A 26011-nucleotide genomic window follows, 5' to 3' on the forward strand; every position below is an offset into this window, starting at 1 on the left:
TCACACATATGCACAAAGCTCTTAAAAGGTTTTACTTGGGCACCTAACAAACTGTTTAGGACAATAGGGTAGATTCCCAGCCCCACATCAATAGCATTGATACCTCAGGACTGTAGTCACCTCTTGTGTAGATTTAACAAAAGATCAACAGCCAAAAATACAAAAGTTAGTAGCCCAAAATCATTTTAAAGAAGTAGAGAGGCCACAAGACAGGTCTCACCTTCTTCCTTTCCTCCGCCTGCACCCAGACATTTCTTTGTCCTTCGATCCTACAGCCTATGCACAGAGACCTTTACAGCTGGATCTCTGCTGGGAACTCACTCTGTGGCAGTTCAAAACTAAGAGGTGGAAAAGTGTTTTGCACAAACTCTCAGCGAGGTGAAGAAAGTTCTTTGTGGTGCCATGTGACAAACCGCAAGGGGAGAGAATGCTGAAAAGCTGAAAACTAGACCCCAGTTCACCAGAACATCCATAAATATCTGCCATGTTTAAAAACGTTCAGATGGAGACTATTATGCCTAATGCCTTAAGAATTATTAGAGGCAAAAAAAAAATACTGCCAGTGCACAAATAAAGGAGGTGAAAGGGGACTTAAAGAAATCCTTCGCTAGGCAGAGTGCCATTCATTTCCCATGACGGTTAAGGGGCACCAGGTCATACATTCAGTACTGTATTACTTAAAACATTTTCCGTCCTTGCTGCTTCAGTATAAATGCTTCCCTCCCCAGCCAGCTCTTACCCACTGGTAATTCTATAAAAGACATGCCCTCAGGGACAAGTTTCTAATAATGTTCTAAACTTGCTTTCCAAGCACTTACAACAATTGCAAGAGCAATTTTAAAATAATAAAAGAAGTAAATTCATAGGACTCAACCTCTTCTTTATTTGCAAGGAACTTGGGTTGTGCAGGAATTACTGCAAACTAAGTCACCACAGAAGAAATATCTTGAGTTTCTAACTCATGTTCTCTCCTAAGTCATAAGCACACATTGCTATAAACAGCACAATGCATGGAAACTGCAGAAATTAACAGAAGCAATTGTCCTACTTTACTGGTTTCGTGCCCTGGCTTCATTTCAGCTACACCTTAAAAGCCAATATCCTCAGATGATGTCCAATAAATCTAAACACATAAAGCAGCTAATCAGTTATTTTCCGAAGACAACTATGGAAATCGTCATAAGTGTATAAGTGAAGAGCTAAACCAGAAGAAATTCAGTTTCTGCAGAATAGCCCTACAAAGCATCAGTGGAAGGCTGGCTTAAAAGCCTGCAGAACCAGGGGGAATCACCGTACCATCGAAGTACCACTTCTGTAAGAGCAGTCCTATATTCCTTCCCAACATCCATCCCCACAGCCTTCTCTCTCTTCATGAGGCAAGATCTGGAAGCCAATTACACCCACAAATACAGCACCCTGATATTGGCAGCTGCCCACTTTCAAACACTCATCTTTCTCTACCCAGACAAAACATCCCTCACAAGGGCTTCTCTGGCTTTGGGTCCCTCAGTACGTGCCCAGTATTCACCAGCTCCTGCTTTTGACTTTTGGGGAATGAGGGAAATTCAGCTCACAGCTACATAAATGCGACCCAGTAACTCAGTTCTACCCTCCTAAATAGCAAAAAAACATTTGCAGAGGTCAGGGCAGAAACTATGTAGCTACAACAGATGCAAACCCAATCAATAGAGACGGAAGAAGATACAGAGAAAATTCCTCGCCGTAAGGCCTTGAGATGATGCAGGAGACAGGAACGAGACTGCTGACATGTCTGTGAAACAGGCAGTGGAAGATCAACTGCTATCTGTCTCCTCTATACCTTGTTTAGGAGACCTTCTACTTTCCACCACAAAAAAATAAGCAAGGAAATCACAGGTAGTTGGAAAAAAGCTTCTCAGTCACCCACAGACACACCCAGTTATCTCCAACCTATGGCAAGCCACCACAGTGACAAAAAGCACTTTCATTTATTTCTTTTTATTATCAAGAATTAAAGGAAAGGTTCAGCTCCTTCAAAGAGAACTGGAATAAGCCTTCCACCATGGAAACTGTAGTTATCAGAAACAAACTAAAAATAGTAGTTTCTTATTCCACTCCCTCAGGGAGGTTCATGTGCCCTACTGGAGCCTAACACGCCCCCACTCCCCCACCCCCAGTCCCCCATCCCCATCCCTCCCAGTCCCCCAAGCTATAGGAGAGGCCTCAGTGCCTCACCCCACAGAATGACCAGATTCCAGCACTATGGCTGAGCTCTTTGGTGTCACTAGGCCAAGCTGTGGCCTTCACAATGAACACTTGTCTACACTGCCAGGGCTGTTAGATAAAAGGGAAATATCTGGCTGTCACCACAGGACCTCTCTCAATTATTTTTTCAATTGTCTTGGGAATCCAGAGAGGTCCCAGTTGACTAGAAGGTGCAAATGTGGTCCCAATTTTCAAGAAGGACGAGAACAAAGAACCTAGCAATTACAGGCCTGTCAGTTTCACTTCAGTGCCCATAAAATTATGGAGAAGATTATTCTGGGACTTAAAGAAAAACACCTGAAGGACAGTGCAGTCATTGGTCAGAGCCAACATGGGTTCACTAGGGGAAGATCATGTCTAACAAACTTAATTGCCTTCTACGACAAGATCAACCAGCTAACTAACCAAAGGAAACCAGTCAACGTACTCTTTACAGATTTCAGTAACGCTTTCAGTACTCTCTCTCACAGTATCTTTCTGGCCAAAGTGACTAGAATACAGTTTGATAAAAGCATGATAGAATGGGTCAACAATTGGTTGATGGGTTGGGCCCAGAGGGTTCTGCTAAATGGGGTTATATCGGGCTGGCCAACTGTTGCTAATGGGGTTCCCCAGGGCTCCATTTTGGGCCCTGTTCTCTTCAGTGTTTTCATAAATGATTTGGATGAAGGACTTGAAGGTTTTTTGAGCAAGTTTGTGGACAGTACCAAATTGGGTGGAGCTGTTGACTCCATCAAGGGTGGTGAGGCCTTGCAGAGAAATCTGGACAAACTGAAGAGCTGGGCAATCACCAACAACATGAATTTTAACGAGAGCAAGCATCAGATTCTGCACCCAGGAAGGGGCAACCCTGGCTATATGTACAGACTGGGGGACAGGATGCTGGAGAGCAGCCCCACAGAAAGGGATCTTGGGGTTTTAATCAACAGCAAGCTGAACATGAGCCAGCAGTGTGCCTTGATGGCCAGGATGGTCAACCGTATCCTGAGGTGCATCAAGAACAACACTGCCAGTCGGTCAAGAGAACAGATTGTCCCACTCTGCTCTGGGGCATTCTCACCCTGAGTACTATGTGCGGTTCGGGGCACCACAGTATAAGAAAGACATTAAACTGTCAGAGAGTGTCCAAAGGAGGGTAACAAAAACGGTGAAGGGTCTAGAGTGTGTAGTGGGTTTACATGGCAAGGTTTTAGTAGTGGGGTCTGCAGGGTTGGCTTCTGTGAGACAAATCCAGAAGCCACCCTTTGTTAGATAAGGGCCAGTTTCAGACTGCTCCAAAGAGACCTGCTGCTGGTCACAGCCAAGCCAATAATCAACGTTGTTTGTGCCTCTGTGAGAATAGATTTAACAAAGGGAAAAAAACTGCTAGGAACAGCAGCTGAGAGTGATGAGTGAGAACCAGCCCTGCAGGCCCCAAAGTCAGTGCAGCAGGAGGTGGTGCTCCAGGCAGGCAGCAGCAGTTCCCCTGTGGCCTGTGGAGAGGCCCCTGGTGGAGCAGGATGTCCCCCTGCAGCCCATGGGTCCCACATGGAGCAGACCCCTACGCTGCAGACCCCCGTGGAGGAGCCCCCGGTGGAGCAGGTGGATGTGGCCTGGAGGAGGCTGTGGCCCACGGAGAGCCCCCGCAGGAGCAGGCCCCGGGCCGGAGCTGCAGCCCGTGGAGAGGAGCCCACGCAGAGAGCAGGGGGTCTGGGGGGAGCTGCTGCCCGTGGGGGACCCGTGCTGGAGCAGTTTGGTCCTGGGGGATGGACCCCATGGTACGGAGCTGTGTGGGAGCAGTTCCTGAAGAGCTGCTGCCTGTGGGCAGCCCCCACAGGCTCAGTTCAGGAAGGACAGCATCCCGTGGGAGCAACCCCACATGGAGCAGGGGCAGAAGAGTGACCATGAAGGTGCTGCAGAGACAAAGCATCAGGGAGTGACCACAGCCGCCATTCCCCTGTGCTGCTTGGGAGGCAGGAGGCAGAAGATGGTAGATGGGGGGGAAGGTGTTTTTAGTTTTTGTTTCTCGCTTCTCTAACTTGTTAGTAACAGGCAATAAATTTCTCTAATCTCCCTATGTTGAGTCTGTTTTGCCCATGGCAATAACTGTTCAGTTATCTCCGTGTCCTTAGACTCAACCCTTGAGCCCTTTTCATCGTATTTTCTCCCTCTTCCCCTTTGTTTGGGTTGTGGTGGGGTTCAGCTGCCCACCTGAATAAAACCACCACAGAGGGGAAGATGTATGGGAAGCAGCTGAAATCACTTCAATTGTTCAGCCTGGAAAAGAGGAGACTGAAGGGAAAACTCATCATGGTCTGTAACTTCCTCACGAGGGGGAGTAGAGGGGAAGGCACTGATCTCTTCTCTCAGGTGACCAGCAACAGGACCCCAGGGAACAGCTTGAAGCTGTGACAGGGGAGGTTCAAGCTGGATACGAGGAAAAGGTTCTTCCCCGAGAGGGTGGTCAGGCACTAGAACAGGCTCCCCAAGGCAGTGGTCACAGCCCCAAGCCTACTAGAGTTCAGGAAGCATTTGGACAACACTCTGACATATGGTTTATTTTTATTGTGTGGTCATCTGGGGACCCAGGAGTTGGAATTCATTATCCTTGTGGGTCTCTTCCAACCCGGATATTCTACAATTCTATGAAATAACCAATATAGCTCTGCTTTTCACTGATCTTCTGATACCAGAAGAATCAGCAGCAGATGAATGCTACAACTTGCAAATGACACCAAGTTGGGAGGAAGTGTCAATCTGTCAGAGTGCAGGAAGGCCCTGCAGAGGGACCTGGACAGGATGGGTCGATGGACAGAGGCCAATGGGATGAGGTTCAGCATGGCTAAGTGTCAGGCATTACACTTTGGCCACAACAACCCCATGCAGTGCTAGGGGGAGAGTGGCTCAAAAGCTGCGCAGAGGAAAATGATCTGGGGGTGTTGGTCAACACTCGTGAGCCGGCAGTGTGCCCAGGCAGCCGAGAAGGCCAAAGGCATCCCGGCTTGTGTCAGGTATAGTGTACCCTGCAGGACCAGGAAGGTGATTGTCCCCTTGTACTCTGCTCTGGTGAGGCCGCACCTCCAGTACTGTGTTCAGTTTTGGGCCCCTCAGTACAAGGACATTGAGGCCCTGGAGAATGTCCAGAGAAGGGCTACGAAGCTGGTGAAGGGCCTGGAGCACAAGTCCTGTGAGGAGCAGATAATGGAACTGGGGCTGTTTAGTCTGGGAAGAGGCAGCCCAGGGGAGACGCCCAGGGGAGACCTTATTGCTCCCTACAACTACCTGAAAGGAAGGTGAGAGAGGCTGGGGGTCAGCCTCTTCTCACACGTAACTAGTGATAGGACTAGAGGGAATGGCCTCAAGTTGTGCCAGAGGAGGTTTAGCTTGGAAGTTAGGAGACATTTCTTCTCAGAAAGAGTGGCTAGGCATTGGAACAGGTTGCCCAAGGAGGTGGTGGAGTCACCATCCCTGGGGGTATTTAAGGAGAGATTGGACATGGTGCTTAGGGGCATGTTCTAGCGGGTGACAGTAGTGGTAGGAGGATGGTTGGACCAGATGATCTTGGAGGTGCTTCTGTGATCCTAACTATGGGAAACAAACAAGTACCAAGTTGGCTAAAAGACCGTATTAGTCCATAGGAACTTCTAAGGAATTAAGGAAATGCTCATTTCTACTAAGAAAACAACTAAATTGCTTGTTGTCAGACTATTTCACCTTCTGGGGGGATCCTTGTATCTGGGGCCTTAGACTTTTCCATTACTGTCTCTATTACAAGGCTACTTGCTAGTTCACACTGCTGTTGATACAGTGGTTACAAGTGATACATCAGGCACACTTTCAGTGATATTTATAAGTTATTTTACCCAGAGCTTAAGATGTAGTTTCTTTCAGATTTCAGCGTCTGGCCCCGAAAGCTTCTTGCTTAAACTGGAAAGGGTTCATCACCTTTGACAGAGTCCCTACACCAGATCTCAGTGTATCAGTTCTGCCACTTCCATAGAATACTCAACTCCCTGCTGCAACATTCTCTACTTACAAGTTGTGTTGTTTTCCATTAAAGTTGAAAAATATCCAAAAGTGGGGTTAGGTCTGTACAGCATTTTGAAACCATTAGGTTGGCAGCGATACTATAGGTAGCCCATTAAAAGGGGATAAATTTGGATCTATTGTTACACCCCACAAGTGAGAAGTAACTCTTCACTGCAAACTGGAAGTCTGCAACTTTCATTTTCCAGTGTTTACCCTTGACTATATTACGCTATAGGAAAATAGGAAGTCGGGGACCACTACAGTCTACCAGCAGTAGAAATGTCAAAACCTTGGACTTCTCATGAACGATTATCTTATTCCTTGAACAATGAAGCTACATGAATTTTGCATGTTTCTTCAAGCATTTTACTTTATTGCAAGAATAACAGTTCCATTATTTCAAAATACATTGAATACTTTTCATCACCCATAATAAAATGGCTGCCAGAAGGTAACATAGGCCATGATCAGAAGAGGAAACAAAAATGCTTAAATCACTTATCTGTAAGGAAATCCCAAATGAATTTAGAATATATACCCTTACATCAGAACCCAGAGAGGATTTTCTTTAAAATATATTGAGGTCCTTGCATCAATTTCACATGACCATTCATATAAAGGTAGTAGGACGCTACATGTATATTTAAATCCTTTAGTTAAAATTGAAAAACTTTATCAGCATCACTGAGGTAGAGCTATGCTTAAGAAAGAGAAACTCAGTGCACTAAACTACTAGAAACTAATTTGACCAGCAGTATCAAAAGCTTTGCTCTGAACACCACAAAAATGTGAGAGCAAAACTGATGGTGTGTGACCTACAGTGGTTTGCCTCTGACCCCATTCTTCACCTCTTCTTTCACTAATCCTGATTTTAATTATCTACAAATTTGTACTCACTCAAGGCTAACACTTAATTTATCTACAGAAATTCAAATCATCCCCATGTTAAAATTAAGTTTCTAAAAAGGACAGGTCTGTCAGCCTTAATGAGATCATTATTATTCATATTAAGCGTGGTTGAAAACGCATTAATAGCAAAATGCTTCCTTTCAAGAGAACCCGAAAGATACAAAGCACCACTTGCAGTTAAACTCGCAGTTTGGGACCAGTTTGTCACATAAAACAAATGTCTTCCAGACCTATAGAATCCTGCTCTAAAGGACATTAAATGCCTCCCAACTACATTTCCTGACACAAAACAACCTAACAAACCAAAAGAACAAAAGACTTGAGGCTTTGCTCCCAACCCAAGAAGGTGAAGGTACTTGGAAGGGCTCTTACAATGAAATATTCTCATGCCATACATCTTCTTAGTATTGAACGACACAGATAACCATGCCACATTTTAAGAATTTGGTCTGGAGGTGGCAGGTAAACAGGCCTGCATTACTCAGTGACAAAGTTTACAATTCACTTAAGGGATGCTCTAAAACTCATTCCGGAAGATGGAAAGTGTCTATAATCTGAAGGCATGGAAACATACTCTAGTAATGAAAATGACACCTACGTATTAAGCTCCTCAGAAGTGCGAACAGCTAATTGGAAAAGTGGACTCATTCTTAAGGAACTTCAGATATTCAAGACTAGGAGAACCACTGAATCTTTATGTTGGAAAATATCTTCAAGATCATCTAGTCCAATCTGGCATGGATCATTTAATTCCATGTCCTTTCCAAGACAGATCAAGCAGTAACTGTGCAGATCCTGATAGAAGTAAGCCGATCTGCTGTTACTAAATAGGCCTGTTCAGGTCCTCCAGTGCTTGGCTCTTCTCAGGAACCAGAAAAGGTTCCTCTCTCACAGCTTATACAAGTGCTTCTTGGCCGATCACTACAAACACATATTCTCTTCCTCCATGTAAGAGGCTTCTCAAGAACTCTTCTTCTCCCCAGTGCTGGCATTCTATTCTCTAAACAGCTCTGTCTGTTCCCATCTGCCTGCTTTTATACTAAACAGCAGTCAGCCGCCACTCCCTGACGTGACAAGAAACAGGAGCATGACCATGCACCTCACTGCCCGCCATCTTGGTTCCAGCCTCCACCCTGAGGTGGAGGCAGCCTTGGAGCTGGGAGGCAGCAGCCGACACCCACCGAGGAGTGTTGCGGCTCCAGCCTTACCCTTTTGACACCCCCAGACTCCACTTGGCTGCCCCGTAGCCCGAGCTCCCTCCCCGCGTGGGCTTTTAACAGATAACGAGCCCACAGCCGCCCCAAAATGGCGGCGGCGCGTTCCTTGTCGGGCAGCGCCCCCTGGCGCCCGCCCCACCCCCGCTCTCTCGCCCGCCCTGTCCCCGCCGGCTGGGCCGGCCTGAAGCAGGGAAACCGCAGCCTCGAGACCCTTTGGCTTTATTCTCAAAATGGAGGCCGCAAAGTCACCCCCAGTGCTGGAGCAAATAGGGGTTCCCTCACGGAGATGTTCACAGTCCCCACGGCCGGGGACGTTCAGCCAGCAGCGCTGGGTGGCTGTGGGGGAATGGACCTGGCAGGCAGGGGCAGATTGTGCTGGTGTCTAAGTGTACTTATAACAGGGGAGAAAAAAAAAACAACGTTTAAAATGATGAAAGATGGAGTTAATGCTCAAAATCATCAAGACAGCTCACCAAAACACTGTAACAGTAGGATCGTCGGTGTCTGGTGTCAGTCTTGGCTGCTGTGTAGTCTGTCCTTGAAGACCTCCAATTGCAGACTGCAATTGCTCAGAGCACAGAGTCCTTCTTCCCATCCTTTCCATCTTAATCACCACCAATTTCTCCTGCCACCTTACCTAAATCTCCGCTGCAATTCAGATCCATCAAGTCTTGTCTATTCACCACAGAGACAGAACAGATTGTTTCCCTCCTCTACAATAGCCTCTTACAAGCTTCAAGGCATTCTCTGACTCTTCAGGGGATGATATTTTCTGACCAAAATACTGTCGATTCACTCTGTCCTCTGTCACAGATCATGCTTTCCACATTGAACCTTCCCGTGTACTCTCCACTGAGCTCTCCCTGAGATGCACATCTAACCCAGAGAGCTCTGTGCAGCACGCCATGTACTCCAGCAGTGCAAGTACAAACGCTTCATCTATCTGATGGATTGTAGTCTGTTACTATACACTCTAGTAAGATATTTGCCTCCTTCCCTTATGGTATAGCACTACCAACTCAAATGTTGCTTGTGATGCATCGTCATGTGCTACATCCTCTTCTGTAGGATGGATTAGGGTTATACCCACTGAGTTATTCCCCCATTCTGCTTATGTGCAATAAATAACACCTGCTCAAGTGAAGTACCTCATACTTTTTCTGCCAAATTTTATTTTGCTTCTTTCCTTCCATTCCATTTCTCTATCACACACACAGTTCTCCTGATTTCTCAAGCTAATCTTTAACTTCCAACTTACCTCCAGTGCTTTTGAGCCCAAGAAATTTAAACATCCAGCAGCAGTAGATATAATAACCATCTTAACCATCTTTTTAGCTAACGCTGTCTCCAGAACCCACCCTCCAAGAAGTTATTCCATTTCAGTGGCAAATAAATGTTCTGAGTTCAGTTTCCATCCATCCCTGTGCCTGTTGTATTGCTTTTTCCATTTAAGACACTTGAGTGACTCAGACTCAATTCTGTCTTGACTCAGAGATGTGTACGATCTCTTGATGCCCTTCTTCATCCTCACACCTTAGTTTTACAATGCTTCTGTAACAGACACTATTCAGTAGGAGTTGTCCTACAGTCTTCTGGAAGTAGTGAGTACTCAGAAGTCTCATTGGCTTAATAGAAATTTTAATGGCAGCAACGCCAATGCTCCTTTTCATTGACCTTTGCCTCACTCAACCTGTTGCCAGCCTCTCCCCTAGGGGTCCACACTTCCTGGTCCAGTGGAAATTGTTAATGCTATTCTTCCCACTCCCCAGCACCAAAGCATAACAGACCTAGAGAACAGAGCACTATACAAACAACTTCACTTAAACCAGCATTCTTCATTGTGTCCCAGGCTGCAGAAATATCTATACATTCCACGTGCACTCTGGCACACCTGCTATCACCTGCCTCTTCACAAGCTGCCATGCTAGCTTGTTTTCCTCAAGCCAAGCTAGTATGGAAAATGCTTTCTCAATGAGAAGCAGCATGAGTTAAGCTAATGCACCACAGGAGCAACAGGCACACAGATGACCACATGGACATGACCCCAAGCAGTTACCGTAAGTACCGGGGCTCCAATATAAAAGTTGGCTAAATTTCTCTAGAATGCAAGTCCAGTAACTGAAATAAATGAGGGGGAAAGAAGGGGGAATATTGATTCAGAAATGTTTCTGAAACAATCTGTCAAAGTTCAGTCACTTAAAACTCAATGCACTGTTCAATCCATGGCATGTTTCCCTTTCCTCCTCACCTGTTAGCCGCTTTCAGCAAAGGCAAAAGGACTGAGCTCAGAAAATTAAATTCTTGGCATTTTAATGACCGGTTTCAGTGCAATTCCACTTGCATTGCTTAAGGTGGCCTGGAGCTTACAACAATCACAGGATGTGAGAGACAAACTTTCTCTGCAGAAGGATCCTTATGAACTAGATTTTCCTTCCAAAAGAAGTGCTCAACTACTAGCCCATGTGTAGTGCTAAGTGGGACCTGCCTTTTTTGTTGACCTACAAATATTTAAGTTATTATCAAAACTGAGATTCAAATCCAAATATTCCTTGTGCCAAGAAGCCGTCACCACTGGGGATAGTTATTCTCTCCAACTCCTAAGTATTTAAAGCAAAGTAAGACATGGCCAACCATGAGGCTGCAGGTGACACCTTGCAACATCCTTTAACCAACAGGAACTTACCTGAGACAGTCCTTACTTCCAATCTTTACCCAAGTCAAACCTAGATGTTTAAACCCTACACTTCTCATATCACAGCTGAGGTTTTGTATTGTGATCCGCTCTTCACTCCCACTCCCCAGTACTGTGACAACCCGAAGTATCAAACCAATTTGCATCAGGAAATTCCTAACAGCAGTGCTTCTGAAATTCACCACTTAAAAAAAATCACCACATTTTCGTAAAACTATTTAACTGTTTTGACTTCACAGTGCTGCAAAATATTAGGAGCCAGATGAAGCTTTTTGTTAAAGCAGATAAATCACTTGGTTAAAAAGTGGGGGAGGGAGGGGGAAATGACACACACCCTCAGCTGGCCTTCTAGCACTCTAGATTTCAACAGGAGGTTTGGTAATTACAAAGCAAAGCACTCATCCTGCTGACCCTTATATTAATAGCCAACTCAATTTTTGAGCTCATTTTCAAGCCTGCAAGTACTACAGCCATGACTTAGGGGTATCTGGCTGCACACAGGTTCATGGATCTGTGTATTACTGTTCAATATGCTCAATAAACCACATTATATAGAATACTGCCTTTAATTTTTATGGTGATTTTGAGAAACCAGTAGTACAAACACGACTGCAGACATAAAACTGGTATACTGGCATGAGTTCTGAAACGAGTATAAGTACATGGTTTAATTGCACATCTTCCAGAGGTTATGTACTACCACCTGCATGTGTATTAAAGAGATATAATAAAAATGCTGCCGAAGAGGAGTTGCTTTGCATGGGCAATAGCCTTTTTTCATAGCAGTCTTACTTTGATTGATGTCAGAACACCAGATCCATTGCTGTGGGTGCTTTTACTAACAGTTTAATAACTGCTGATTTTATTCAGTATATTATATACAGTAAATGGCCTCTTAAACCTGCTATAATGATTACATTCACCCACTGTAATAAATAATCATAACAGACACCCAGAGCTAGATCCTGGCACATAAGCCAACCGTGCAAAGCAGGCTCATAACTGGCTTCAGCAGCTGGCTGAAGATTTTCCCAGGATAAACTGACATCTCTAGAAGTGATTGGAATTCAGAGCAGATGCCTGCCTCCCACCCTATAACACATCTGGGAGGACAGTCACAGGGGCTCAGCAAACTGAGAACCCTACGGCTCTTGCAATAGCCTTTAGCCACAGCAACTACAGCCCTCAGGTGGTGGAGCAACCACTCATGACATGACTTCAGTTCCTTCTCCCATGTGCAGGCTCCTGAACTCATGTTTCACAGGAGAAAGTGCTAACTATGAGCTTAGATCATTTTTTCTAATAGGTATCAGGGAACCTCTCCTGCTTTTCAGAAAGCATTCCTTGGCCTGAGCTGAGAACAAGGGCATTAATCTCAACTAGAGTTAAGTTTCATGGGAAACAACACCCCAGCTCAGGGCCCTTTGCCAGTATTCACAGATGAGCAGTAACAGGACACCCGGAGGGTGTCACCTGAAAACATAGTAGAATGCACTCATCACTGAAGGCCTTTCCCCCCCACCTTAAGCCGTCCGCTTTCTTCCAAAGCATCTTCCCCTCACCATGCCTGAATGCCAGGTGTCAAACTCCAGCGCGGGCCACAATGGTCCTTGGGACCTGCAGCGCAACTCCGACGAAATCATCCAGCAGCTTCCAGCTGCGGCTGGGCTGGGGATGCTCTGCCTTTGGTGCTCTTCTGCTGCCATCTGCAGGGTCTGCCTCAACTGCAGCTCTCTGCCTGCTGTTACTCTTGGCTGCTGGCACCCAGCAGACCCAGCCCTGTGGCATATGCCAAAATACACCGATAGTCACGCCTTGTGCTCCTGACCCATCTCAGGAAATAGGGATGCTTCTGACCTGACACTCAAGAGGCTTAGGTTTTCAGCAGGAAAAAAAAGACACCAACATAAGTCTAAACCCTTGCAAAGTGCTCAGTTTTACATCAAGTGAGAAAGCAAAGACGCTCCGTTAGTCCCTTATCCCACAACTACACTGAAAGTAAGTTGTGGGACAAAGAACAGTTACCCACACGGGCTACACAGAAGCAGGGGGAATCACTGCCTCCAAAAATTAAAGAGGATTATGCTGCCTAGGAAAAGTTGCATCGTTTTATTTACATTAGTAATGTTTTTAGCTGCACAAGCTATAATAAAGGTTGGAATACAAAAATAATCAGATTTTTTGCTTCACTGCACAGGCAGATCATCCTTACAGACAAAGAAGTGTCTCTCACACACAGCTCTCCACAATTTATACAGATGCACTACATTTTGAGACATTCATTTTCTTTCTTTACCTTTCCCTAAAGCATCGACTAATGCAGAAATCAGAATGCCAGATGAGAACAAAGAGGTCTGAGCTAGAAGAGAAGATGCAAATGTAACAAATCTTTGTCCAGTTAGAGGACTTCAAAGGTACTAGTTTCTTGCTACAAAATAAATTGGATATTGAGTTTATGCCTGTGAAGAGCAGATATGCTAGAAAACACTGCTCATTCAGACAAGGGTCTACTTTCATATCTTATACTGTCTCCCTATTCTTTCCCTCACACAGATCCTTTTCCTAGCCCCAGACTGACAGGCATTATCATGCTCAAACACCAGCAAAGCTGACTCCATCCTGCCTCTCAAGCATCCATCTGCACACAAAAGGCAGTGAGAGCACATTGTCTGTTCACCACAAAGCTGCTGCAGTGAGCCCTCCATCAAGCAGCCCAGACAGGGAGGATGTTTTCCCTGTTTGCCTGTTACCATCACTGCTTAGTCTACCATTTGAATACTTTTGTTCCAAAAGCTATTGCTTTTTCCAAGCATAAAGAAAACCTGTTTCTTTCCAGGCAGCATCCTAAACTCTCTGGGAATCAGCTAGGAAATATTTTTGTGACTAAATATGAAAATACTGAAAATGTAACTTGGCCCAAGTCAGTTTTGCCCAGCCATAGCTTTTCAGGGATTTCTGAGACACCACCATTTCCCAGTCTCATTACAAAGACAACTGTCCACAGATGTTCATGTTAAAAAGGTTTTTCCTGTATTATGCAGGTACAACTCAAAGTTAGTTTTTTACCACTCACCCCAGCACACCTTCAAGAACAGGGACAAAGGTCCCCAGTCTAAAGAGAAAGCAGTTTTTTAAGTCTTCCCTGTAGCCCAAAACAGTGAAGAACAAATGACCATTAAGCTTTTTTTCATCTTCACCACCTCGGGGCATTCTCACATTACCTGTCTCCAGGGGTAACCTCACCAGAAAGCATGTGTCCATTTTAATAAAGATAAACTTACAAAAAAAATCCTGCAATTATTTTATAAAGGAAAAAAATAAATTGACCTGTGAAAAAGCCTTTGAAGGACAATACTCAATGCAAGTTTTAGAAGCACCAATGTTATGACATTTGGTTTATGTACTTCTGAAAACCTAAATGTGTCCTAACCAGTCCCTGCAATGCTCTTGCAGGCATTCATTGTTGAGCATGATCACATGCAAGAAACCACTGCAAGCAGAACACCCCAGAGCTCCCCTCACACTCAAAGCTAAGTCACCAGAGCAGACACTAGGCAGAGACAGAACAAGAGTTCAGCTCTGCTTTATTTCCCAGGTTTCTCTTCCAGGGTAAGGAAGCTACCAAGCCTAGCCACCAAGATCTTGAAACAACACAGGGCTCTGGTTGGAAAACACAAGAGCATTGTCTGTGGAAGTCATTATTCCCAATTAACTCAGACTTTTCTGGCCCAGCTACAGGGATGACTCATGTTCACAAAGTAGCTGCTTAGCTGTAGCACATTTAAGATAAAGTCAGGGCCAGTTTCAACTTTGCTTAATATGCCAGGATGTCATTTGTGGTGATCAGAGCCATCAACAAGTTGAGTCACTGCTGAAGCAGGGCCAGATGCCTCTGGAGGAAATAACCTCTGAGTCAAGGGTGCGATGGACAGGCATGGAAGGCACGCTTTGCACCCACGCACTTTTACAATTTGCTCATGTTTGAGTCAGAAGCACAGAGTCAAAAACAGTTCTTATTGCAAAGAATGTTTTGCATTTAGTGAGCACTAGTAACAACTTTCTTCCAGTTATCTGAAGATATAAGCACCCCACAGGCTGTGGGAGAGTGAGGATGTGTACACTTATGGAAGGATGTTATGGAAGATGAGCAGTAATATTCCACACATCCCCCAGAAAACAAATACAAGATAAAACATCACTTGATCCACCTTGCCCATTTCATGCTTGTACTACTCCGGATTACAACTGAAGATCACAGATAAATGGATGAACTGATTGTTAGCACTGCCATTGTTGCTGTTAAGTCTGTACTTCAGGGAACTTACTGTCTCAAAGGTGTACAGCATTTGTTGGATAAGGGCTTGCTTTCATACCTAACGTGCCCAGGATGACCATATTTGCTTTTTCAATTCTCTGGTGGAAGGTGGTAGATAGTGCTATAAGCCAACTGGGACAGGCTGGAGCTTTGGAAGCTTATGTCCTCTGACACCCAGCCTGCACTGCTGCTGCACAACTGAGACTCAAGTTGTAGTAGAGCATCTCAGATGCACAGGGTGGCCAAAGTCCCTGCAACTGAGCTTTGCAAATTAGAGAAGTAAACAAATATTAATAAAGCTACTGCAGTATAATATTTACTTAGTCCTTGTTTGAAAAATCTGATCTATTAGAGCTCTTAGTTTACTGAAAATTCTACTGTATGTTTAACAGAAGTACCAACGCTTCTGCAACAATTGTGACTGGTGATTAAATTGTGGCTCCATTTAAAAAAAGGTACACCCCTTACACTGACAGCTCTTCCACTGCAAAACACAGATGCCCACAGTGCTATTTGTGCTGTTTCATCTCACCCGACCTGGTGCCTGCTATCAAGCAAGCTAGTTATCACAGGTGTTTGGTGGTCCTTTTCTTTCAGATGTGCAGATATTAATTCAGAAAGGACCCGAGGGAATAGATGAGTCCACGTATAAGCAGCCCAGCAATCCCCAGCTTCCAGTATCTGTTGCAAACAGGCCACTAGAGGCCAGACTCTGCTCACTCAGTATCCTTGCATCGCCTGAGATACACAAGACCCTGTAACAGGCAGCACTTATTTCCCATTTATGATATAAAACAGAGGCAGCTCTGCATATTACAAGATACCACCAACACTCACCTGCTGATCCAGGCGAGTGAGAGCTCAGCTGAGCTAAGAGGGAAAACTTTGCTCACCCTCACTGCTGTCCATCCCACCCCAGGTCCCAGCAGAGGTTCTGGGAGAGCCCTGACCCAGATCCTGCAGATAAGATGTTGTTGTAAACTCTGCTGTGCTGGGGGAAGAGGAGAGCACATCTGCTAACCCAAGAGGGAAGGGCTTACAGTGGGCCCAGGCACTGACTGGTTGTGGAAGTAGCTTTTGGCAGCATGAAAACCCACAGCTGGGACCTAGCTGCAGCAACGTGTCTGCTTGCTCAGGAAGAGTACATCAGTAATGCCTTGTCATTTACAGGATTAGCTGTATCTGTTGTCTGTAGCTGGACACCCTCCTCTAGGTACATGCCCCAGAGAAGCAAAAGCAAAGTGAACAACACCCAGGCTGGTGCCTTCCTCCAGGGGGTCACAGCTGTCTCTCTACACTTGGCCCAGGGCACAAACAGCAACCATGTGAAGGACCACCAGCATAAGCTTTTTGTATAAAATCAATTTCTTTGCATTTCCCACAATCTTTTCACAGCCACAGACAGCAAAAAATGCAGCCTGGACTTCGATAAAAGAATGCAGAAGAAAATGCAATCAGTTATATGGCAGATGCTGATAAAAAAAATAAATCATTAAAACCTGGTTTCTTTGTTTGAGAGATAATCATCACAAGAAAAGATGAGTGCTGAATAGAAGACAACACATGCAAATGGTATCAGCCATCAACATGCAATAAGGAATGACGCTGACTGTTTAATTAAGAAAGTGTTTATTAATCTAAGTCAAAATTTATTATTAGATCATAGATAAACTGACTGCTGGCAACATCTTGCATCACAGTTGCATTTTGGTCCCACTGTCTCACATAAACCACTGAACATACAATGTAAGTTAATTAAGCACCAAGTACACAGTTTCTCACTGTTATTTTCTATAACATTTCAATTAAGGATTATCTTGGGCATTTTAAAGCCACTATGTGGAGAACTCTGTGCTTTGGTTTGATTAATAATATAATTTCTTCCCATGGTGTTTCTTCCAGCAGTGTGCCCTTATGCTAATCTAAAAAATACCCAGAAGTATTCCACAACACTAGATTAAAGTCATGTAGCATGTTTTTATTACCAGGGTAAGATAAACTATATTGAAGTTATTGCTACAGATTATAGGTAGTTCTCATTAAAAGTGTTGGAAGGGTTCAGTTGATTAATTTCTAAATTACAGAGAATTTGAACACTTAGGAAAATGTCAAAGACGTGAAATTTCGAGTCTTGGGGAGGCTGAAAGAGAATCTGTTCCATGTCTGATGCCATCGTTTAATACAGTTACCAATTTCACTTTGTAACTTTAAAAAGCCCACACTAGCATCGATAAACCTTATGATAAGTATTTGGGGAAAAATGGAACAGCAGCAGCAAACTCATGTTTTTATTCACAAGCCAGACTGTAGTAAAGCTATGTGATGGGAACAAGGAATGCTGCCTGCAGAGCTTGCGGTGACCTTCTCAGAAGAGCACCCATCATGAAAATAGCCTCTCAGCTAACATTGCGAGGACAGAAAATCAAAGTCAAAAATGTAATACCAGGTGAGGATGAGACAAGAACGCAGCTAGTGGTTGAGGAAAGAGAAGAAAGGTTGTCCCGAGCAGACAGATAAATCCTGGGCACCTCCACCACTAAACCAGTTTTCACAAAACTCTCTCCCCAGTTGTTTTCCAACAGCACTAATTCAGTCTGTGGCCAAGATCTACAAGACACCTGTTACCCCTTGTGGTGTTACCTGTTTTTATTTATTCTCAGGCCTTACCACTAAGCATAGTTCCCACGCTCCTTCCCTCAGGTAGGTAAGTGTTTTGCATTTTACCAGGCAGCATTGCAAGCTTCTCCTCCAGCCCCACAGGCCAGATCCACCTTGCAAGGACGTCAAGCAGACAGCCAGAACAACTGCCAGAAAGCATCATGGAGTAGCAGTATTAACACCAGCCAGGCTGGCAGCAGTCTTGTGGCCTTTAAAAAAAAAAAAGCGGGGGGGGGGGGGTGTTTGGAAACAGAAATGCTGAGATATCAATAGGCCAATTCTTCTTACCCCTGCCAGAGTGATTCTGAAGAATATTTATCAATATGGTGATAGGGCTTCATATATAAAAAAAAATATATGAAAGGATAGGGGCTGCAGTAGAAATATCTTCAAAGGAATGCTTTGCTCTTGAAGTTTTAAGTGCATTCTCCCCCCAAAACTAAAATCTACCAATTCCTGTAGCAACACACTCTTGCCAGCCCTGATTTATTTAATTTTCTGGAGGGGAGGGGGGTTCCAGGGCAACAGGGGTGGATTTTTGCAGCAAGAACAGCTTCATTGTCCTATATTTACCAGGGCTCTGGCCTCTTTTAAAGTTTAAGGAAAGACTAATTTACTTAATGGGGGAAATTGGACAACATTTCTAGTTCAGTGATAAATTTTCCCTGGAGCATTTGAGCTGATAACAGTTATCTCTTCCATTTCTCATCCATAAAAAACAGGGTTGAAGCTTCCATATATATTGAGTTCTGTCACAATGATTACAAAGATACTTTAAACACACAATCTTTGTCCTTAGTAAACTAGGTAGAAAACCAAGATACAATATATTTAAGGGCCTCTTTTCCTTCCTCCTTCTGAAAAAAAAAAGAGAAAAGTATTTAACAGGTTTTCCTCTTTCCTCAAAGAGGTAGCCCTGAGCTTAACTACATTAAACACTTTGGTATATTCACTTCACAGCATGTACATAGTGCTTCATATTTTGAATTTCTTACATTTCATTTCACATCCCAGTCCCTCCTTCAATGCACAGCTTCATAGAAAATATTCCGCAGAGCATAGAACATACACTGCTGCCACATTCGGTGGCAGCTCTCTGTCACTTGCTAGAACTAACTCCATTGAGAAATTAGAGTGAAAAGGTGAGGTAACAGTTTAGAAAAAAAATCAACCAGCTCATTTGTTCTTTCACAGCCAAGGTAATTTTTTTTTCCTGTGGTATCATAAGTTATAGGCTCTGTTTGCCTTGAAAAGATGGGCTTCTGTTTGTCTGCCAACACCTGCTCGCTACAGCTCCAGTACAGACACATTGTCATCAGGAAGACTGTCTGCCATCATGGCCCAAAATGATTAAGATCACTAATGACAGGTCCCATTTTTCACTCACAGAGCTAGACAAAAGCCTCTAAAAATATGTATTAAAGAGCTCATTGTTCCAGTCAGAAGAACAGAGAAGGCAGAGCTACAATTAAAGACAGAGTAACCTACCAACCAGGAGTCTCACTTTTTCCCTAGCTCCAGAGTTAAGCAGAAGAACCTGTTCTGCTCTCCTCAGTCACATTATTTACCTTCTCATTTTCCTTTTCTATCCCATTCACCCCCTTCCAGCACACTCAGGAAAAGAATTACCTGCTTAACAGCTTTGCATTGAGTCCTACCACAACAGTGAGCTCTCTCAATAATGGTGAGTTCAACACGTATACAGCCGTGCTTTAACACAGACAGTCTCCTGTTCAAAATCACAGGAGAAAAAGACAGAACAGCACACACTATTTTTGCTTCCTTTCTGTCTACACATCTGTAAGAACCAGCATGGCAAAAAAAAAAAGCAGTTTTTAAGAAAAATGGTCTAGTAAGCCACATACAGAGTAGGTATATGTATATAGTGCTCTTTCTATTTTATCGTCTATAGAGAAAGAACAAATAAGTTTCTTCCTTTTTGGATAGAAGCTGTAGAAAATAATATATCATAGAAAGGCCAAGGGCCTGCATTCATACCCTGCAGTACTAACTTCAATCAGTCTGAATTTGCTGCGTCTGCTGTAGATGTAGGGAGCTTTTCCAGGAAACTGCACTAGAACCTACGTGACAATGAAGAAGTTTAGTGACGTGCCATGGATTTTCAGCTAGATGCAAAAACAGTCAAGTAACTACATTTTACTAGGCAATGTAGATGCCCAAGAATCTCTTTGCATTATGTAATTTTGTACCTTATCTACTCCAAACACGATCCACACTACACATTTTAACCAAGAGCAACCAATCTGAAACAAGATATCAAATCAGATTAAAAGTTCCCTGTCACCTAAACACATAATTTTACAAGTTCACAGGAGCTCTAAAGTCATAGCCTTAACTCTTCACATTATTTACTTAAACACATGCCTGGCTTTAGACAGCTAGCATTGCATACTTAACTAGGCATTTTGTTCCTGGTAAATGACTTCCTGCTTGCAGGTATAGGTATCGGAAGACCTAAGAGTTAGCTTCAGTGTTTGAAGACTTACCAGCTTTGTCATTAGCTTTGCACTTGATAGTTTCACTCCTCTTCCATCCAAGTTTTGTTTTGTTTTTTTTTTAGTTTAAACTGTCTCTGCAGAGAAGTATAGCTGTGCATGTGCACAAACTTTTCTATGTATAGAAATGTATGTAAGCATACATAGCTCATCTGTAGGCTTACAGAAGTGTGTAATCACGCACATGCTTTGTCTTCTTGTTTCAGAAGGCTGTATCATTTGTTTCTCAGTCTGAAACACTGCTGGGAGAAATACCTTCATTTTGTGCGTTTTATGCTTCTTGCCAAGTTTGCCATTTTATCTGGATGTACAGAACTTCAAAGAAGAACTCCCCTGAACAGATTCTGCTTTTTATTCTTGGCAGATTATTTCATATGGAGGTTAATAAGTTATTAGTACCATTGATTAAAGCTATACTACCTAGGCTTTATTTACTTGAGCTTCAGGGGAAATTTTGCAAAATTCTTTCAATCAGTCTTGTCTGTGTAACAGGATCCCACTTCAATTAGTATTAGATAGTATCTCTACCATCTCTACCCAGGTTTCCATTCTTCCAGAATACCAGTAGTATTGCTTTAAAATTACTTTTATTTTCTGCAGCCTGGATTATTAAATTCAGAATCAGACATGCAGTTTTCTTCAATTTTCCAGCTGCCACAGAAGCCTCTTTTACTAAAAATCTTCTACAGAATAGTACTCCTTTTCAAAGTCCCCATGAAAGCATCATTACAGATTCCATTTATTTGAAAAATATGATCAGTAACGTTTGGTCAGAAAATGAAATTCCCAAGCCATCAATTAAAACTCCTCATGCCTTGTATAAAATGGGGGTAGTGTCCCAGTGCATTCAGGCAAATGAAGCAGCTGCGTTGGGGCATTTGTGAGTTTTGAGGGATTCTATGCAGAAAGATGCTGAGGAACAGCAAGTATTCTTCAAAGATATTTTAATACAAGGTGAGCTAAATGAAGTGGCCACATGATGCCAGCATTGTCTGGGAAATGAGAAGGCTCTCTAGTCCCAAAAGAAGTGCGCACAGATTAAGTTTTTTTTTTACTCTGATCAGATTTCTTTTTGTGTGTGAACACCTGCCGTCCCAGGTCTAATCCTGCTGCAACCTTTTCATCCAGCTTTTACAGCCTGTATAGTCCAACCCATGACAAGTACATAGCCTCCCTTTTACACTTTTAAGTACTACAGAGTCTCAGCAAGTCTGTGCTTAATGGAGCACAGTCTGTTACTGAGTCTTGCACTTCCAACCCACGCCACAGCTAGTTTCTCCTTTCCATAACAAGCATCAGTTTGATCTTTCTGCTTTTACACAAGGAATTCCCACAGCATTGCCACTGCACCACTTGAGTTTGCTTTTAGCATAAAGCTGAATGGATGTTCAATGTTTTACTGTAGACCATTACAAATTTTGATCTGGATCACACAAAATGAGAATACTAGGGGTGTTTATTCCTCTAAAAATAAGTCCCTCCAAGAATATTTCCACCTGCCCTAAAATTCTACTTCAAAACTGTCTTTGAAGTGATGTCTAAGATACATCCTTGCTCCCTTCCATGAGATCTGTTCATTTGAGTTGTACACACAACCCTTCATTGCTGAAAGCCTTTAGAGAATTAGAGAAAGCAAGAGAACTGATGAAGGAATATCAGGAAAAGCTCCAGCCATGGTCAAGGTACTTGGAAAAGACAGATGGAAAGTGTGACCAGCAAGCCTTGGACTCCAGCAGATGTAACTGCATACACAGTATGTTTTTTCAGGAAACAGACAGCTGCTTGTGTAACTAACTACGTGTTCTGCTTGTAGCAAAACCAGATCTTCCAGCATCAGCTATTTAGTCTCCCTGCTAAGAGACACTGACCTGAAGAATTCAGGAGGGGTTGCTAGACCGATCAAAGGACTTGCTAAGGTCTTTTTCCTTTTTCTTAAATATGGAAAAAGACCAAAATATTCACCCCTTTAAAGTACTGGTTATCATTTTAAGAAGGTTCTTCCTGAGGCATTTTATTTGTATGCTCCTATGCCCACACTTGTACGTAGAAGCCTTTCACCTAGAAATAGTGTATTTCACATTTTTGTATGAGTGCTTTCAAGACGCATGCCAATTGGCAGACCAGCTACACAACGTGCCCTACTCAAAGCCTTGCTCCAGCGTCTGAGCTGTCACTAAGCTCCAGACAACCACACTTGTCTCCCTTCCCTCACCCCACAGCAGGATTGTGCTTTGTATGCCTTCATCCCTCACCATGGCATACTGAAACACCACCAGTACAAGCACACCAGCTCTTTCTAGGAAAAAATACTAGAAAGTTTAATTCAAGAACAGCAGCGCTTGCAAGCGTTATGTTTTAGAGGACAAATACGTAACACCCAAGGCTGGCATAAAGTACCCACCATCTTACACAAGAAGCAATATTTCCCTCAGAAAAATCTTCAGCAGAAATTAGATGGAGTCTCCACGCAGATGGATCTAGCACCCCAACACTCATATCTCCTTGTACCAAGCAAAATGTTTTCTACTGCTCACAGCCCTGCTGACCCCAAGCCACACAGCCTGGTACACCACAAGTTCATCACTCCAGCCCAAACTCAGGGGCCTGTGACAGTAGAGATTGCACATGTATTCCCCATCAGTGCAGCAGGAGGATGAAGCCCTCATGGAATGATAAAACAGCTGCACAGATATTTACCTCCTTTTCCTTTCCTCAGTACGTGCCCTAGTACAACAGAAGAAGAGGCTCTTTGAAAGAGGAAAACACTGGAGAGAGCTGGCCACCACTAGTCTGATACCCCCAAGCTGTTCACTCATCATGCAAAAGCAATAGGCACCTGCCTGAGTGAAGAGAGCCTCAATCCAGCTGGTTCACATTCAGCATTACCACCAATGATCCAGCCACAGCACTGATGCCATAATACCACAGCTTATCTTTGCTACTCCTTGAAAAAAAAAAATAATGCAAGCAGCAAATTATCTTCAGTTTCTTTAATTCAAAAAAAAAATCTATTACTTGTAAAGGGTGGGATAAGCCCATGTTAGAGCCCTGATCCATCTGAATTCAGATAGGACCAATACATATCACAGTCCTTTTTCACAAGCTGAGGAAAGGGGGCAAGTGATTAGGCAGGAGAGGGCCAATCCTAGGTATTGCTTACCCTCCACACCAAGGCCCATCCCAGCAGCAGTGGCAGGGTACAGCAGCACAGCTGCTCCATCAGCCAGGACAGGAGCAGGGGTGATGCCCCCATCCTGCCCATCCCCTTGCAGGCACCAGGTTGCAGCAGGGACTGACACACAGTCCTTGGAGGCCCCGGGTGCTGAAGCACCAGACTACCCATCAGCTTGACCTTCCCCCAAGAAAGCAGCCTCATCATTTCCCTTCAGCCCCACCATCTCTCAAAGGAACAAGCTAGCATGCCTTTCTAAGGCTAATCTTGCACTGCTGCAACAGGCAAGAGTACTTTTCTACAGATGAGCTGCATCCAGCCTGGAGGCAGATCCCACATCTCCAGGAGAGCCCAGACACACATTTATGCCAGAGAATGGTGCAACAAACCTGAGGGACCTCAATGTTCCTTGGCTGCTGCTCATCATTCCTCCAAACCAAAGTAAATACATTGGCTCTTCCTCAATCTTTTTTTTTTTTTTTTTTTAATATGAAAGAACAACACTGAACTTCAGCATGTTAAATCCCCTCTACCACAGAGGCATCAGCTGTGAAATCAGGCAAAGCACTTCCAGGAGCTGCTGGGAAGACCATCAGTTTGTTCATAATACAGAAATCCACCGCAACTTTATTTACTCCCATGACAAATCAAGCACCTGAGCTATTTGATTTACCCAGACATTCTTGGTTCTAGATTTCAAGCGTTTGAAGCAACTTCATTTTTTAACCAAGCCTTTAAGATGTCAGAGGGAGGATGGGTTCTCAGCTAAGCTAGATGATCCTGTTCCTCACAAGTCTGAAAAAAGGACATAATTAAAGCATCCGTGAAAGGTATTACAATCACTTGAAGCTTATTGTCTAGGACTCGGTACCACATAAATGAAGTTGCAAGTATGGAAAAGAGTTTTTGCATCAGAAGTTGGAGTATAGGTCATAACACACAAGTGTCAGCACCCGCCTTTTATTCATGTAATGAAGAGCAGAAAGCATATCTTAATTTGAATATCTTTGAAAAAGCTGCATGCTTTTTTGGTTAGAAAAAAAGTTGATTAAAAGGCACAATAAAAACTTAGTCTTTGTATGAACTGAAATTCAGTTACTCCTTATATGAAACTTTATTTTTTTCTAAAAAATCCCAGAAATGCAAAGTAAAGAGTAAAAAAAAATCCAGGTAATTTTTTCTCACCACATTTACTAACCCCAACCATCAAAGCAGATAAACTTCCTCACCTCTGCTTGTCTTTTATTTTACTAATCTACTCCTTGAAAAAGGAATTAAATGCAGAGTTTTCAGTCTTCCCTGGATGTTAGATGGAACTTCACAAGCCAAAGAAATGCTGATCCTCACTACTAAGGGGGTCACTCTTGCTTCAAGAGGAGAAATTTTAACAGAAGAAAAATGCTTTGTAAATATTTTATCTACACCACTTAGTAATTAATTTCAAGCATCCATATCTTGACTACAGTACCGCTCTCAACAGCACTGAAATGGAGAACACTTGAAATGGAGTTGAAATGTTTCCTAATAATTATTCTGGTCCAGATAGCTACATGTTATGCTTAAGGTTATGATAAGAATCTCATCTACTACACACAAGCATTTATGCAATGTGCACGTTTTCATACAGCTATGTGGCAGATGGCTATTTGCTCATAAAACATGACTACATTGGCACTGGAAGAGAGAAGTGTCCTTTACCATATCAACGTATTACTTCAGTTTCCTGGCAAAGATAGCTAATAAAATATCATCGGCCAAAGCTGGCTTGCAGAGTCTCTGAAGACAACTTTCTCTCTCATTAGTGACTTGGCAAACCCTTACAAATGAAGCCAAAGGAACGTAGATGTATCAGGATCCCTGTGCAATTTCCAGGACATAATTTACATAGCTTGCAGACTGCTGGGACCACACTGTTCATGCATCACTCAGCACAGCCAGGTCCTGGATCCACAGTGCCAAGCAATAACAGTGTCCAAGCATGGAGGTGGCCTCTTTGTCCTGCCCAAATCCCACCTGGGAGGCAGGTGACATCAACTGCAAAGCAACAGCAGGCTTGACTGAGCTGCCATGAGGCTGGTGACCACCCCGTGTCAAGCCCAAGAGCTGAGCTCTCTTCCTCACATGCAACCCATCTCCAAGGGTCAGGGCTCACAAAGGCTGGGGAGAAGGGAAGTGGGAAGCAACATTGTTCATAGAGGTTATATGTAGTTTTAAAACCTTGACTCATGGGGAGTTCCCTGTGCATGCAGAGAGCACAGTAAAACCACTGGACCATAAGAA

The 26011-nt window shown here is 43.6% G+C and overlaps 1 protein-coding gene across 5 annotated transcripts in view; it reads right to left on the reverse strand.

Annotated features, from left to right (window-relative positions):
• ZPLD1 (zona pellucida like domain containing 1) overlaps positions 1–26011 on the reverse strand; it is a 108214-nt gene that overhangs the window by 70254 nt on the left and 11949 nt on the right. For 2 of the 5 annotated variants that reach the window (XM_080576553.1, XM_080576556.1), the window contains one exon: positions 18053–18252. The exons of 2 other annotated variants lie outside the window; for them this stretch is intronic. The gene's annotated coding sequence lies outside the window, so the exon portion shown is untranslated. Of the gene's footprint in view, positions 1–220; positions 8826–18052; positions 18253–26011 lie in introns of those variants that run through there. One more of the 5 variants, XM_080576559.1, reaches the window with a different exon arrangement.

The sequence above is a fragment of the Anser brachyrhynchus genome (genome assembly GCF_964034855.1).
Source record: "Anser brachyrhynchus genome assembly, chromosome: 1".
In the NCBI taxonomy this organism is placed as follows: Eukaryota; Metazoa; Chordata; class Aves; order Anseriformes; family Anatidae; genus Anser; species Anser brachyrhynchus.